At 46.2% G+C, this 16,849-nt stretch overlaps 1 pseudogene across 1 annotated transcript; it reads right to left on the reverse strand.

The window, feature by feature from the left end:
- Positions 1-9,361: 9,361 nt before the first annotated feature.
- Positions 9,362-16,614, reverse strand: LOC308259266 (elongation factor 1-alpha 1-like; annotated as a pseudogene). The gene is made up of 3 exons: positions 16,463-16,614; positions 10,414-10,975; positions 9,362-10,192 (listed from the first exon to the last, which is right to left on the reverse strand). The product of its transcript is annotated as an elongation factor 1-alpha 1-like (transcript).
- Positions 16,615-16,849: the final 235 nt, after the last annotated feature.

Here is a 16,849-nt window from a genome sequence, read left to right on the forward strand (position 1 = left end):
TGTCAGAGTGATGGTACTTCTAATTGATGACAAGGGTCTGCCTGTGACCGAGGGTACAAGCTGCCTGAACTACAAGAAGGGCAAAGGTCACTGGAGCCAAGGGGTCAGAGAGGGTAAGAGGCAGAACGTGTCATGTGAGGAACATGGACTAGTCCAGGATGAAGGCAGTGTTTCCCTGGGAAGCCTGTGAATCAGGGCCGAGAGTCCTCTGTGAGTGTGAGGCCAGTGGATAGGGGCCAGGGCCCTGACACCAGCAGGGGGAGGGGCTACAGAAACAAGCGACACACACCTGTAATTCCAGCCACTCAGGAGGCTGAGGCAGGAGGACGGCAAGTTGGGGGCCAGCCTCCGCACTGTGGCATGACCCTGCCTCAAAATAAAAAGAGCCAGGGATGTAGCTCAGTGGCAGAGCACTTGCTAGCATGTGGGAAGCCCTGAGTTCAACTCTAGGACTGCAGAATACATTAAACAAAGAAATAAAGAGGGCAAGCATTACCAGCTATCTAAGTATCTCTTACCTCAGTCAATTTGATATATAAAATTTACCATCGCAGCCGGGCCTGGTGGTGCACGCTTGTAATCCCAGTACTTGGGAGGCTGAGACAGGAGAATCTGGGTTCACTGCCAGCCTCAGCTACTTAGTGAGGGAGGCCCTTTGAACTCAGTGAGACCCTGTTTCAAAAAAAAGTATATATATAGGGCTGGGGGTATGGCTCAGAGGGCCCCTGGGTTTCATCCCCAGTATTGCCCCCCCAAAAAAAAAGTAAGGAAGGAAGGAAGGGAGGGAGGGAAAGAAAGAAAGAAAGGAAGAAAGAGAGAGAAAGAAAGGAAGGAAGAAAGGAAGGAAGGAAGGAAGGAAGGAAGGAAGGAAGGAAGAAAGAAAGAAAGAAAGAAAGAAAGAAAGAAAGAAACTTGGCCTGGGGGTATAGCTCGAAAGTAGAATGGCTCAGAGTTCAATCTCCAGTACCACAAAATAAGTAATAAATAAATTTCTTTCTTTCTTTTTTGTTTTTGTTTTATGGCAGGTCTGGGGATGGAACCCAGGAGTAGTCGACCTCTGAGCTACACCCCCTGCCCTATTTTTTATTCTTTATTTTTAAACACGGTCTCATTGAGTTGCGGAGGGCCTCACTAAGTAGCTGAGGCTGTCTGTGAACCGCGATCTTCCGGTCTCAGCCTCCCGAATGCTGGGATTATAAGTGTGCATCACCATGCCCGGCTTAATAAATTTAATTAATTAATTTAAAAAAGAGAAGCTGGGCATGGTGGAGCATGCTTGTAATCCTCGCACTTGGGAGGCTGAGACAGGAGGATCAGGAAGGTTTGAAGCCAGCCTCAGCTGGTTTAAGAGACCCTGTTTCCAAATAAAATATAAAAAATAGGTCTGGGAATGTAGCCTAGAGACAGAAGGCCCCTGAGTTCCATCCCCAGTACCCCCAAAATAAATAAATAAATAAATAAATAAATAAATAAATAAAAAGAGAGGGGTGGCCAGGCGTGGTGGCGCACACTTGTAATCCACGCGCTTGGGAGGCAGAGACAGGAGAATCGCCTCACTGGCTTAGATGACCCTGTTTCCAAATAAAAAAAAAACAAATAGGTCTGGGAGTGTAGCCCGGAGGTAGAAGGGTTTCCAGGAACCCCAGTACCACCAAAAAAAAAAAAAAAAAAAAAAGAAAAGAAAAGAAAAAAAGAAAAAACAGAGAGGGTGAGCTGTGGTGGCACAGGTCTGTGATTCTAGTACTTGGGAGCCTGAGGCAAGAGGATCACAGGTTCCAGGACTGCCTCAGCTAATAGTGAGACTCTCATCAACCTAGTGAGACTCTGTTTCAAAATAAAAATAAAATAGGACTGGGGGAGGGTGTAGCTCAGAGGTAGAATGCCCCAGGGTTCAATCCCAAGTACCATAAATAAATAAATAAATAAATAAATAAATAAGAGGAGTCACTGGACACTATAGCACACATTTGTAATCCCAGTATTCAAGAGACTGAGATAGGAGGATAGCAGGTTTGAGGCCAGCCTCAGCAATTTAGTTAGACTTCAGCAATTTAGCATAAGTTTGTTTTAAAAATAAAAAAATAAAAGGGCTGGCTTGTGTAGCTCTGAGGTAGAACGCCCCTAGATTCAATCCCTAGAACAAAACAAAGGGAGAGGGGGGTCAAAGGTCAAAGGGCTGGGTCGTGTAGCTCTGTGGTAGAATGCCTCTGTATTCAGTTCCCAGAACAAAAAAAGAGGGGGGTCAAAGGTCAAACATGAGTGTAAGCTTTGGGGTTCAGCAAATGAAAGACTTGATTTATTAACTGCTAGAGAAACGTGTGTGTGTGTGTGTGTGTGTGTGTGTGTGTGTGTTGGGGAGAGCACATGAAAACAAGTGGTCAGTTGTGAACATTTAAACGTCTAAGTGGTGAGGTCGAGCAGACAGAGGGATCTTTGCGAGCGAGCTCAGGGTTTGGATTTGGGATTTACTTGAGGATCCTGAGAACAGCACTGGTATTTAAAGCCACAGAACCGGATGAGCCCACTCGAGCCCTTTTCTTCTTTGATTTTAATGACCCTTTCCCTGAGCTGTGGCAGTTCTTTAACTCATATCTTCAAATACTTTATTTAGAAAAGGACTGAGCGTGCTGAGGTTGAAGACGAGGCTGTAACCTTTTGTGTCTGGCGGGCCCAGCTTTGGGCAGAGTGGGATGAGGTGGTCATTTTTGCAATGTGTCCTTGCACTGAAGCTAAGTTTTTGTTGACTTAGTTAAGACAAAATAGCAGCTATTTGATTATATCCGTTCAGCTTAATGAATTTATTACTGTTCTAGTGTGTACATAAAGTAAATGGAAGCCGGACGTGGTGGCACACGCTTGTAAACCCAGTACTTGGGAATCTGAGACAGGAGGATCGCAGGTTGGAAGCCGGCCTCAGCAGGTTAGTGAGGCTCTCGGCAATTTAGTGGGACCCGGTTTCCAAATAAAATATGAAATAGGTCTGGGAGTGTAGCATGGAGGTAGAAGGCTCCTGGGTTCCACCCCTAGTACCACAAAAAATAATATTAATAATAAAGTAAATGGATTGGCATTTCCCTCTGTATTAGTCCTCCTGGGCCCAGTTGATAGCCCCCCCCCCTCTCACTGCACTCTCTGCTCCCTCTGCCTGGAGCGCTCTTCCTAGGGTGGAGGGGCTTTGCTCCCTCTGCTCAGGTCTCTCACGACTCTCCCTCTGCCCTGCTCACTCGCTGCTCTTCTACCTCGCATCGTGAATATTTGCTTGTGTCTTGTGCGCTTCCCTCCTTCCCCCACAATCATGAGATCAAAGTCCTATTTGACCTGGGGTAGGAGCTGCTCAATAGCAATTTATTGAAGAAATGAAGAGTAGCCTATTTGTTCAAAAGAATTGTATGCTGACTTAATTTACTTATTTATTTATTTATTTATTTATTTATTTATTTATTGCAGTACTGGGATAGAACTCAGGGGCATTCTACCTTCGAGCTAAAGCCCCAGTCCTCTTTCTTTCTTTCTCTCTTTCTTTCTTTCTTTCTTTTGGTGGTACTGGGGTTCCTGGAAACCCTTCTACCTCTGGGTTAAACTCCCAGACCTATTTTATACTTTTTATTTGGAAACAGGGTCTCTTAAGCCAGCGCGGCTGGCTTCGAACCTCCCAAGCAGAGGGATTTTTTTGTGCATCTGGGGATGGAACCCATGGGCATTTGACCTCCAAGCTACAGCGCCGGCCCTATTTTTTATTCTGAAACCAGGTCTCACTGAGTTGCAAAGGGCCTCACTAAGTAGCTGAGGCTGTCCGTAAACCCTGATCCTCTTGTCTCAGCCTCCAGAATGCTGGGATTACAAGCGTGTGCCACTGTGCTGGGCTCACAACTTTGTTTTGTTTGTTTAATTTTTGTGCTGCTGGGGATCTAAGCCATGGCCTCTGTACATGCATTCTAATACCACTGAGCTACACCCATCCCTACCACTTTGTTTATAGTTTGCATTATAGTTTTAAGACATTTTTGGCTAGGCATGGTGGTGCATGCCTATCATCCCAGTACTTGGGAGGCTGAGACAGGAGAATCGCAGGTTCAAGACCACCCTCTGCAACTTGGTGAGACTCCTAGCAACATAAGGAGACCCTGTTTCAAAGTAAAAAATGAAAAAGGATGCAAATGTAGCTTGGAGGCAGATTGTCCCTGAGTTCAACCCCCCAGTACCACAAAAAACAACAAAAGACATTTTTTGCAGCCAGGTGTGGTAGCACTTGTTTGTAATCCTAGCATTTGGGAGGCTGAGACAGGAGGATCCAGGTTTGTGGCCAGCCTCAACCAACTACTTAGTGAGGCCCTTTGCAACTCAGTGAGATCCTGTTTCAAAATAAAGAATAAAAAATAAGGCTGGTGGTATAGCTCAGAGGTAGAATGCCCCTGGGTTCCATCCCCAGTGCCTCAAAAATAAATAAATAAATAAATAAATAAATAAATAAATAAATAAAAATTCGTATTATCAAGTCAGGCGTGGTGGTGCTCTCCATACTTGGGAGGCTGAGACAGGAGGATCACAGGTCCCAGGACAGCCTCGGGAAGTAGTGAGACTCTCATTAATCTAGGGAGATGCTGTTTCAAAAATAAAAAAATAAGCTGGGCGTGGTGGCGCATGCTTGGTAATCCCAGCATTCAGGAGGCTGAGACAGGAGGATCGCGGTTCATGGACAGCCTCAGCTACTTAGTGAGGCCCTTTGTAACTTAGTGAGAAACCTGTTTCCAAATAAATAATAGAAAAAATATAGGGCAGGGAGTGTAGATTAGAGGTCTAATGCCCCGGGTTCCATCCCCAGACCCGCAAAATAAATAAATAAATATAAAACAGGGTGGGGTGTGGCTCAAAGGTAGAATGTCCCTGGGTTTAATCCCCAGTATATATAAAAAAATTAATTTAGAGCTGGGGATGGTGACTAATGATTATAATCCCAATATTTGGGAGGCTGAGACAGGAGAATTGCAGGTTAGAGGACAGCCTCAGCTACTTAGTAAGGCTCTTTGCAACTTAGTGAGACCTTGTTTCAAAACCAAGAATAAAAATAGGGCTGGGAGTATAGCTCAGAGGTAGAATGCCTCTGGGGTCAATATATACGTACACACACACACACACACACACGTGTGTGTGTGTGTGTGTGTGTGTGTGTGTGTTTGGACAATATTTTTACTGGGTATTTTTTGTTGTTGTTTTACTAGGGATTGAGCCCAGGGGCATTCTACCTCTAGGATGCACCCCCAGTCTAATTTTATTTTTTATTTGGAAACAGGATTTTGCTAGGTTGGTGGAAGTCTCACTAGTTGCTAAGGTTGTCTTCAAACTTTCCATCCTCCTGTCTCAGCCTCTCCAGTACAGGGTTTACAGGTGTACGCCACTCCGCCCAGCCTCAGTTTTTATATTTTTGAACACTGACTTCCTTTGCAGTTTCTTCCATTGCTAATGTGGCATTTATCTGTAAACATAATGGTTATCATTTGACCCAGCGTGTCTCTGATGTCTCTTCAACAGAACCATTTTAATCCACTTGAATTTTATTGTGATGTGGAATTTTCATTTCTTCCTCCACTTTTTTGTTCTTTGACCCTGACAGCTCCTCCTCCTTCAACTGCCCTGTTTGGGAATGTTATTTCAGCATTGTAAAATTTCTTTGTTTTGTCTCATTCCTTTCTGTTGAACTCATTCCTCTTGCTTGACCTCAGCTTCTATTTCTGGCTCCAGCCCAGTAGCCGGGAAGGCGCGTGCAGGAGGCCACGGTCCTAAGACCTGGGAAGCTTGGGCGCAGGGCGAGGGCTGGGCCAGCCACATCCCGTCTCTGTCCCCTGAGGCGTATCCCACCCGGGGCCTGTCACTGTTACTGAGGGATGACTCTTTCTCCCCTTCTTGGTGCTGGGAATTGAACCCAGGGGCATGCTACATCTGAGCTCCACCCCTACCCCTATTCTATTTTTTTGGTTTGAAACATAGTCTCACTAAATTGCAGAGGGCCTCACTAAATTGCTGAGGCTGAGTAGGGTGTGGTGGTGCACGCTAGTAATCCCGGTACTTGGGAGGCTGAAACAGGAGGATCACAGGTCCCAGGACAGCCTCAGGAAGTAGCGAGGGTCTCATCAACCTAGAGGGACACTGTTTCAAAAACAACAACAACAACAACAACAAAGAAAAAAAAGGGTTTGGGGTGTAGTTCGGAGGTAGAATGCCCCGGGGTTCAATCCCCAGTACCACACCAAGTACTGGGATTTCAGGCGAGTGCCCCCACACGCGATGCCCCCGCTCCACACTGGCTGTATTTTTTGTATATTTGGGATTAGAACCGAGGGCTCACACGTGCGAGCAACCGCGCTAACACCGAGCTACAGCAACCTCAGCGCCATTGTCAGGGGACTTCTCTCCAGATCGCCAGGAGCCTGGAGCTTCCCGGGTTCCACGCGTCCAGGACAGGGTAGAACTGCGGGGCGGGGACTGTCCCTGCGGGTCTCCTTGCTGGATCTTTCCGCCTCCCGGAGTCCAGGGCCCGCTCCCCCGCCAGGGGTGGCCGCGCGCAGTCCTGGTCCTCAGAGCCCCACGCCGCGCTGCGGTCCACGCAGGGTTCTGGGCGCGGAACGCAACCCACGCAGAAGCTGCTCTGAAGGCCCTCCCATCCGCTCCTCCCCAGCTCCTCCTCCCAGGGGTCCTCCTCTGCACCCCTTCGCTGTTCCTGCTCCTACCGAGGGGAGCGCTGCCACAGACACAGCTGGAATACGAAAACCGCAGCCATTTGTGTGTTCAACTGATGTTTGCACAGCTGTGTGCCGGACACTGGAGTCTGATGAGCCCAGCAGCTAGTGCCAGGTTTGGTGGCCATAGCTGAAACTGGATTAAAAGCATCGCAGGGAATGGATGGGGCTTCGGGGGAGCACCGTCCTGGGGAAGTTGGTGATGACCTGGGGCTGGGCTAAGCGCCCCTGTGCCCGCTGTCTCCCCTTCCTCCGCGGTGGCCGTAGCCCCTGACCCGCATTCCGCGGCGCCCGCTCTAGCAGGCAGGGGGCGCCAGGCCAGGCCTCGCGCCGGGCGCCCAGGAGAGGGCGCTCGCGGGCAGGGCATCCCGCAGTCGCCGCGCCCCGCACCGCCACCCATGCCTGGGCCCTGGGGCTCCACCTGGGCGCTCACCTCGAGCGACCTGGTGGCTGCGCCTCGCTCCCGGGTCAGGCTGGGTACTGCACGGCTTGGACAGTCTACGTCTGGAAAGCCCGGCCGTAATTGTAGAATAAAATTTACAGTTGGGCGTGGTGGCCCATGATTGTAATCGTAGGTTGAGACAGAAGGATCTGAGCTTTGAGGACAGCCTCAGCAAGTAGTGAGACTCAACCTAGTGAGACCTTGCTTCAAAATAGAAATAAAATAGGGATGAGGGTGTAGCCTGGAGGTAGAAAACTCCAGTACCCCCACCCCGTACACACACACACACACACACACACACACACACACACACATCTGAGCCAAACAAAAAACAAGCAGCAACTTGGTGAGACCTTCAGCAATTTAGCTAAACCCTGTTACAAAATAAACAGGCCAGACATGGTGGCACACGCTTATAATTTCAGCACTTGGGAGGCAGAGACTGGAAGATTGCAAATTCGTGCACAGACCTTAGTGAGGTTCTCCACAATTTAGACTCTGTTTCAAAATAAAGAGGAAAAAAGAAAAATAGGGCTGAGGGTGCAGGTTGGAGGTGGAATGCCCCTGGGTGCAATCCCCAGTACCGAGAAACAAACAAAAAAAAAACCCAGTAGCCATGTGTGATGGCACAGTCCTGTAATCCCAGTACTTGGAAGGCTGAGAGGAGAATTGCAGGTTCGAAGCCAGCTTCAGCAATTTAGTAGACTTTCATCAACTCAGCAAGACTTTGTTTCCAAATAAAAAATCAAATAGGGTGTGGCTCAGAGGTAAAACACCCCTGGATTCCATCCATAAAAAAGGCTTTGAGTAGCCAGGCGTGGTGGCGCAACGCTTGTAATCCCGTGCTTGGGAGGCAGAGACAGGAGGATCACATAGGTTCGAAGCTAGCCTCGCTGGCTTAAGAGGCCCTGTTTCCAAATAAAAAAAATATAAAATAGGTCTGGGAGTGTAGCCTAGAGGTAGAAGGGTTCCATCCCTAGTACCACCAAAAAAAAAAAAAAAAAAAAAAAAAGGTTATGAGTGTAGAGCGTTTCTGAACTGCTATAACGTAAAATGTATATAAGTAAAAGAGCTGATATTAAAATAGTTATTGCACTAAGCCTATAAATAGCATTATGAGTGGTTTTGTAGTCTTCACAGTTAAAACAACCACCACCTGTTTTCTTTTTTTTCCATGAAAGGAGCACGTTTTATGCTGAGTGTGCAGGCCAAGGAAAATCCCAGCCTAGCGAACCTGGGTTCCCCTGGGAGCCCCAGGCAAAAGCCCTGCCTGGAGGTTGAACCCCGTGCTCAGCCAGGCAGAGAGCCTCCGCATGACTAACCCGGGAAAAAAACCCACCGGAGGGCTATTTCTATTTAAGCTCAGAAAAAAGCAGAAGTACATCTGTTTGAACCTAACTTGCCTTTAAAAGGAAACTCAGTGTGCCCCTGGAGTTTTTGTGGGGCAGGAAGGTGGAGGCTTTCTTTCAGGATGGAAGGTCTAGTGCAGGCTCTGTGACCCCCCAGGAGCAACCAGCTCCCGCATGGGCGGCTAGATTCCAGGGCTTTCCACTAAGGTTCAGTGTTTTTGTTTGTTTGTTTGTTTGTTTTCATTAAACTTTTGTTTTAATGGGTCTCAAAATTGTGACAGATTTTTGGTCAAGGTATTACCATTAAAAAGTACTGATTTTAAAAACTAGTAACTTACCCGGGCGTGGTGGTGCACGCTTGTAATCCCACCATTTGGGAGGCTGAGACTGGAGGATCGCGGTTCGAGGACAGTCTCAGCTACTTAGTGAGGCCCTCTGCAACTCAGTGAGACCCGATTTCAAAATAACGAATAAAAAATAGGACAGGGGGTGTAGCTCAGAGGTAGAATGCCCCTGGGTTCCATCCCCAGACCCGCAAAAAACAAAAAACAAAACAAAACAAACTAATAAAACTGCCACACACACACACACACACACACACACACACACGCATGCATGTGCGCACACACACACACACACACACACACACACACACACACACACACACACAAATGGTCCATAAAATATTTTCCTTTCCTTCTGAAGGTTTTACAATGCATTGTTATCATTAACCAGTCTTTTACTATTAAACTTAAATGGCCAATTGAGACAAAGAGTTCTGAGACCGTTCTTCCACCACTGATTAAGACTGGGGTGGCAGGTGTTAGGGGTAATATTCATTCAGCCTTCTGAGCTTTCTGGGCAGACTTGGTGACCTTACCAGCTCCAGCAGCCTTCTTGTCCACTGCCGTGATGACGCCCACAGCAACTGTCTGTCTCATATCACGAACAGTAAAACGACGCAGAGGAGGATAGTCGGAGAAGCTCTCAACACACATAGGCTTGCCTGGAACCATACCAACAATGGCAGCATCGCCAGACTTCAAGAATTTTAGGGCCATCTTTCAGCTTCTTACCAGAATGACGGTCAATCTTCTCGTTCAGCTCAGCAAACCTGCCAGCAATGTGAGCTGTGGGACAATCCAGTACAGGGGCGTAGCCGGCGCTGATGTGGCCTGGATGGTTCAGGACGATCACCTGAGCAGGGAAACCAGCTGCTTCCATTGGTGGGTCATTTTTGCTGTTACCAGCCACGTTGCCATGACGAACATCTTTCACAGACACGTTCTTGACATTGAAGCCCACATTGTCTCCAGGAAGAGCTTCACTCAGAGCTTCATGGTGCATTTCAACAGACTTTACTTCAGTTGTGACGTTGACTGGAGCAAGGTGACCACCATGCCAGGCTTGAGAACACCAGTCTCCACTCTGCCCACAGGGACAGGACCAATACCTCCAATTCTGTAGACATCCTGCAGGGGCAGCGCGGAGGCTTGTCAGCTGGACGAGTTGGTGGCAGGATGCAATCCAAAGCCTCGAGTAGCATGGTTCCACTGGCGCTGCCATCTTTACGGGTGACTTTCCATCCTTTGAACCAGGGCATGTTAGCACTTGGCTCCAGCATGTTGTCACCATTCCAACCAGAAATTGGCACTAAAGTGTCAGGGCTGTAGCCAATTTTTTTTTTTTTTTTTTTTTTTGGTGGTACTGGGGTTCCTGGAAGCCCTTCTACCTCCAGACTCCTCCAGACTACACTCCCAGACCTATTTTATTTACTTTTTTAAAAAAAAAAAAATTGGAAACAGGGTCTCTTAAGCCAGCATGGCTGGCTGCACGATCCTCCTGTCTCTGCCTCCCAAGCGTGGGGATTACAAACGTGCGCCATCACGCCCGGCTGTAGCCAATTTTTTTAAATGTAGGTGCTGACTTCCTTAACGATTTCCTCAGATCTCTTCTGGCTGTAAGGTGGCTCAGTGCAATCCATTTTGTTAACACCAACAATCAGTTGTTTCACACCCAGTGTGTAAGCCAGAAGGGCATGCTCATGGGTCTGTCCATTCTTGGAGATACCAGCTTCAAATTCGCCAACACCAGTAGCAACAATCAAGACAGCACAGTCAGCCTGAGATGTGCCTGCAATCATGTTTTTGATAAAGTCTCTGTGTCCAGGGGCCTCGATGATGGTCACATGATACTTGGTCTCAAATTTCCACAGGGAGATGTCAATGGTGGTGATACCACGCTCACGCTCAGCTTTCAATTTATTCAAGACCCAGGCACACTTGAAGGAGCCCTTTCCCATCCCTGCAGCCTCCTTTTCGAACTTCTCAATGGTTCCATTGTCGATCCCACCACATTTGTAGCTGAGATGGCCAGCCGTGGTGGACTTGCCGGAATCTGCATGTCCAATGGCAACGATGTTGATGTGAGTCTTTTTCTTTCCCACCTGGCTTTGATTTAGCAGTGGTTTTCACGACACCTGTGTTCTGGCGGCAAACCCGTTGCAAAAAAGCTAAGGTTCAGTGTTAGTGCAGAGTTCCGAACCCATAAACCCACAGGCATTGATTTTAGACCAGCATCTATTTATCTTTCCTTTCTTCCTTCCCCTCCTCTTCTTTCTTGTGGTGCTGGGGATTGAGCTCAGGGACATTTTACCTCCAAGCTCCACCCCCAGCCCTATACCCTTTTCTCTGCTCCAGTGACTTGGGTCTCCTGCCTCCAAAGGGCAAGAGACATTCCTTCCTCTCTTCCCTCACCAGCCCAAGATGACTGCTCAGCTGACTTCTTGGTGAGATTGCTCAAGAAATCCCAATTAATTAATTTAGTGGTTAGGGGCATTCTACCTCTAAGCTATACTCACAGTCTTATTTTATTTTATTTTATTTTTTGTGGTAGTGGGGGTAGAACCCAGAGCTTTTCTACCCCAGGGTTATAATCCCAGACCTATTTTTTTAATACTTTATTTGGAAACTGGGTCTCACTAAGTTGCTGAGAGCCTCACTAAGTAGCTGAGGCTGGCTTTGAACCTGTGTGATCTTCCTGTCTCAGCCTCCCAAGTGCTGGGATTACAAGTGTGCACCACCACGCCTGACAGATTTTGTTCATTAAATGAGCAACTAGTCTTGGTTGTTCATTTGCTGGGCATGGTGCTGTGCTACCACATATCATGCAGATCTTGAGAAAGCTCGATCAGGGGATCCGCAACAGCGTAGATCCCCCATGAAGAATGTATAGCATTCCTTTCTTCATAAAATTATTTTAGGATTATTTGGATTAATATGTATAATTGGAATTTTATGTATAAACATTATAACTAAAACTGATGGGCAGCGGCTTGTGAGAGACTCAGGCAACAAAAATTTTTTTCCCAAGGATAAAGATATTGGGCCAAACAGTAAGTTCAAACTGACCTTAGTTAGAGCCACTTTATAAGATTAAGTTTGGAGCCAGGCGTGGTGGCGCACGCTTGTAATCCCAGCATTTGGGAGGCTGAGACTGGAGGATCGCAGTTCATGGACAGCCTCAGCTACTTAGTAAGGTCTTTCGCAACTCAGTGAGACCCTGTTTCAAGAATAAAAAGAATAAGAAATTGGGCAGGGGTTGTAGCTCGGAGGTTGAATGCCTCTGGGTTCCATCCTCAGACCCGCAAAAAAAAAAAAAAAAAAAAAAAAAAAAAGATTAAGTTTGAGTCAGCCTTGTGAAGTGAGACAAAGCATACTATGATTATTTAAATGTCTAGCACCCTTGCCCTAAACTTTATAGAAAATAATAACTTTTTCCTGTCCTTGGAAATCCTGCTTACATGACTATGCCTTTGCTTTTCTGCCAACAAAAAAGGTATAAAAACTATAACAAATCCTGAATAAAATGAAGAAGGTTGAATCTAATTTGTGTGGTCATTCTTCTTTCTCTACTTGATTATTTTCTTTTTGCTTTTGTGGTACTAGGGATTGAGCCCAGGGATATTCTACCTCTGAGCTACATCCCCAGCCCTATTATTTTATTTGTTTGTTTGTTTTGCAGGTCTGGGAATGAAACACAGGGGCATTGAACCTCTGAGCTATACTCCCTGCCCTATTTTTTATTCTTTATTTTGAAACAGGATCTCACTAAGTTGCAGAGGACCTCACTAAGTAGCTGAAGCTGTCCGTGAATGGCAATCCTCTGGTCTCAGCCTCCTGAATGCTGGGATTACAAGCATGTGCCACCATGCCCGGCTGTTTTTTATTCTTTATTTTGAAACAGGGTCTCACTGAGTTGCAAAGGGCCTCACTAAGTAGCTTAGGCTGGTCACACACCCAGATCCTCCTGTCTCAGCCTCCCAAATGCTGGGATTACAAGTGTGCACCACCACACCTGGTTTACTTATTTTTTTATTTTGAAACAGCATCTCACTAAGTTGCCTAGGGTCTTGCTAAATTGCTGAGGCTAGATGTGAACCTGTGATCCTCCTGTCAAAGCATCTCAAGTACTGGGATTACAAGCATGTGCCACCGTGCCTGGCTGATCTTATCTTATCTTTTCTTTTCTTTTCTTTTCCTCCTCTCCTCCTCCTCCTTCTCCTCCTCCTTGTTTTTGTGGGTCTGGGGATGGAACCCAGGGGCATTCGACCTCCGAGCTACAACCCCTGACCTATTTGTTATTCTTTATTTTGAAACCGGGTCTCACTGAGTTGCAAAGGGCCCCACTAAGTAGCTGAGGTGGTCCGCAAACTGCAATCCTCCAGTCTCAGCCTCCTGAATGCTGGGAGTACAAGCGTGTGCCACCATGCCCAGCTTGATCTTTTCTTTTTTTATATAACTTATATAACTTTTCACCTAATAACATATGACATAATGTATTTATCTGAATGTGAGCTCTTCAAGAGCCGAGATTTTCATTGTCTTTTTTTTTTTTTTTTGCAGAACTGGAGGTTGAACCCAAAGGCATTCTACCTCTGAGCTACACCACCTGCCCTATTTTTATTTTTTATTTTGAAACAGGGTCTCACTAAGTTGCAGAGGGCCTCACTAAGTAGCTGAGGCTGGCTGTGAACCTGCGATCCTCCTGTCTCAGCCTCCCAAGTGCTGGGATTACAAGCGTGCGCACCACGCACAGCTTCATTTGCCTTTTTTGTTTACTTACGTTCCCCATGTACACAGAACATACCTGGAACATGGCAGATGCACAATTCATGTTTGTTGAGTGAATGCACATTGAGTGTGGGGCGTAATGAAATTAGTCAGGCCTTCAAGGCAGGTGTGATGGGTAGGCTAAGGTATGGGTGTGGGAAGAGGCTAGGAGCAGATACAATGCCACGATTCCTTCTGGGCTGGGTGAAGGGTAACAGGTTAAAAAAAATATGGGGGGCTGAACTACCATAGGAAATAGAAGCAGCTTAGGGGGTACTGGGGAGTGAACCTAGGAACGTTTTACTTTTTTTTAGTGTGTGTGTGAGGTACTGGGGGTGGAACTTAGGGGGTGTTTCTACCTCTGGGCTATACTTCCAGACCTATTTTATAATTTATTTGAAAACAAGGTCTCACTAAGTTCCTGAGAACCTCACTAAGTTGCTGAGGCTGGCTTCGAACCTGTATGTGATCCTCCTGTCTCAAAGGGCCTCACTAAGTAGCTGAATCTGGCCGAGAACCTGAGACCCGCCTGTCTCAGCCTCCCAAGTACTGGGATTACAAGCATGTGCCACCACACCAGGCCAAAAAGATCCATTAAATATGCAAAATAAACTCTTGGTGTAAATGTTCTCTCTCTCTCTCTCTCTCTCTCTCTCTCTCTCTCTCTCTCTCTCTCTCTCTCTCGGATCTGGGGATGGAACCCAGAGGCATTAGACCTCTGAGCTACACCCACTGCCTATTTTGTATTCTTTATTTTGAAACAGGGTCTTACTAAGTTGCAGGGCACCTCACTAAGTAGCTGAGGCTGTCTGGGAACGGTGATCCTCCCATCTCAGCCTCCCTAATGCTGGGATTACAAGCGTGTGCTACCAGGCCTGGCTAAATGTTTCTCTTAATTAAGGAGATTGGCCTGGGTTTTTATTAGTCCATATGTTGGTGTTTAAATATTACATTATTCACATAAAAGAGATGAGATTGGAAGGATTTTGGCTATTGCAGACATTTTCAATTACTAGACCACTTCTGCATTATTTGTCAAAAACCACATGGCAAAGTATTATGAAAATTTTGACACTAACTGGCAATTCAATTTTCAGTTTTCTTGAAAGCAAAAGAATTGAAAACCACCTCACTTTCAAAATCATTTGTTACCTTGCTAGACTTCTCCCTTATCAACTTCTGGAAAACATACCAAGAAAGGCTTACCAAGACTTAAAAATTAATATTGTTTCTGTCTTTTATTATTTCTCATGAAGATAGTTTCATTTTTCTTTTCTTTCTTTCTTTCTTTCTTTTCTTTTCTTTCTTTCTTTCTTTTTTTTTTTTTTTTTTGGTGGTGGTACTAGGGGTGGAACCCAGGGGCTTTTCTACCTCCGGGTCACACTCCCAGACCTATTTTATATTTTATTTGGAAACAGGGTCTCACTAAGTTGCTGAGAGCCTCACTAAGTAGCTGAGACTGGCTTCGAACCTGTGCGATCCTCCTGTCTCAGCCTCCCAAGTGCTGGGATAACAAGTGTGAGCCACCACGCCCAGCTGGAGATAGCTTCTTTAATTCAATATACTCAGAAAAAATTATAAAACTAAAAATATTAATTTTATCTGGGCTTGTTGGAGCATGCCTGTAATCCCAGTACTTGGAAGGTGGAGACCAAGGGCAGATTTGAGGCTAGTCTCAACAACTTAGTAAGGCCCTCAGCAATTTTGTGAGATCTTGCTTCCAAATAAAAAAGAGCTAGGTGTGGTGGTACACGCTTGTAATCCCAGCATTAGGGAGGCTGAAATAGGATTGCGGTTTGCCGCCAACCTCAGCTACTTAGTGAGGCCCTTTGCAACTCAGTGAGACCCTGTTTCAAAAATTAAAGACTTAAAAATTAGGGCTGGGGGTGTATCTTGGAGATAGAATGCCCCTGGGTTCCATGGTTTCATCCCCTGTACTTCAGAAAGAAAGAAAGAAAGAAAGAAAGAAAGAAAGAAAGAAAGAAAGAAAGAAAGAAAGAAAGAAAGAAAGAAAAAAAACCTGATAGAGGTACCTCTAGCAGACAGCCAGCAAAGAAACCTCGACCCTACAACCACAAGCTCTGGATCCTACTAGTGTAGGATAGTAGAAATAAGTAGGTAGAAAGGAGACAGACAGGAAGGAAAAGTAAAAATATAACTTTAATATAAGATCCTGGAGTCCACAAACCAGTTCTCTTTCCCAGGCCTGACTCTACCATAAATTCTTGGGAAACCTGTAGATCCTAGAGTTAACAATATTTCCGAGAAAACCTATAGTTTAGTATATCCCAGCTTATCCGTCATTCAACTAATGAGGACCCCAATCAACCCAAGATCATCCACCCTAAGGCTGACCAGACCACAGACCATCAGGAAGCGCCTCGGGACCACTGGACTGAGATCATCTACCCTAAGGCTGCCAGACCACCTGCCCACCATAAACCGCCTTGGGACTCCCGGACTGAGCTCATCCTCACAGACCGTCTCTAGCCCACCCCTCACGAAAGTCCCCTATAAGGAGAGAACCCTGAACTCCCCAAAATGCCTTCTTCATCTTGAGGTGGCCTGCATTCTCTCTTGAATGTGTATTTCCTCCCCTTTTCCCCAATAAACCTCTGTCTATGTCTCTAACTAGCGCGTGCTGAAATTCTTTTCCATCACGTTAGCCAAGGACCCTGCAGACCTCGAGTTCCTGAGCTTAGAGCTCTCCCCAACACTACCAACAACCTGCATGAGCCTAGAAGCCAGTTCTTCTCCAGGATCTCCAGCGAGGAACGTAATCCCACCAGCGAGCACACTGATTGCAGCCTTGTGATCTGAACAGACCTGAGCTGCACTGCACCTAGCTGCTGACCTCCTGAACTCTGAGTTGAGGAACCCGTGTTGTTTCCAGCCACCATGTCTGTGGTGCTTGTTATGATGGTTGTTATGGCAACAGTAAAAGATGACCGCACTGTGTAGCAATCAAGTGAATGCATTATATTCAAAGACACTGACTTGTTACTTTCTCACCGGGAATCAGCCTGCAGGCCTTTACTTTATTTCTTTTTCTTTTTTTTTTTTTTTCCCTTCTTTTTTTTTTTTTAAATTTTATTTTATTGGTGCACTGTATTCATACATCATAGTGGGATACAAACTTTTGTAGACATACATGCACACATCGCCCAGTCAGCCCCCACCCGATCCCCACCCCATTCTCTCCCCATCCCTCCC

Source organism: Muscardinus avellanarius, assembly GCF_963383645.1.
Source record: "Muscardinus avellanarius genome assembly, chromosome: 1".
NCBI classification, from domain to species: domain Eukaryota; kingdom Metazoa; phylum Chordata; class Mammalia; order Rodentia; family Gliridae; genus Muscardinus; species Muscardinus avellanarius.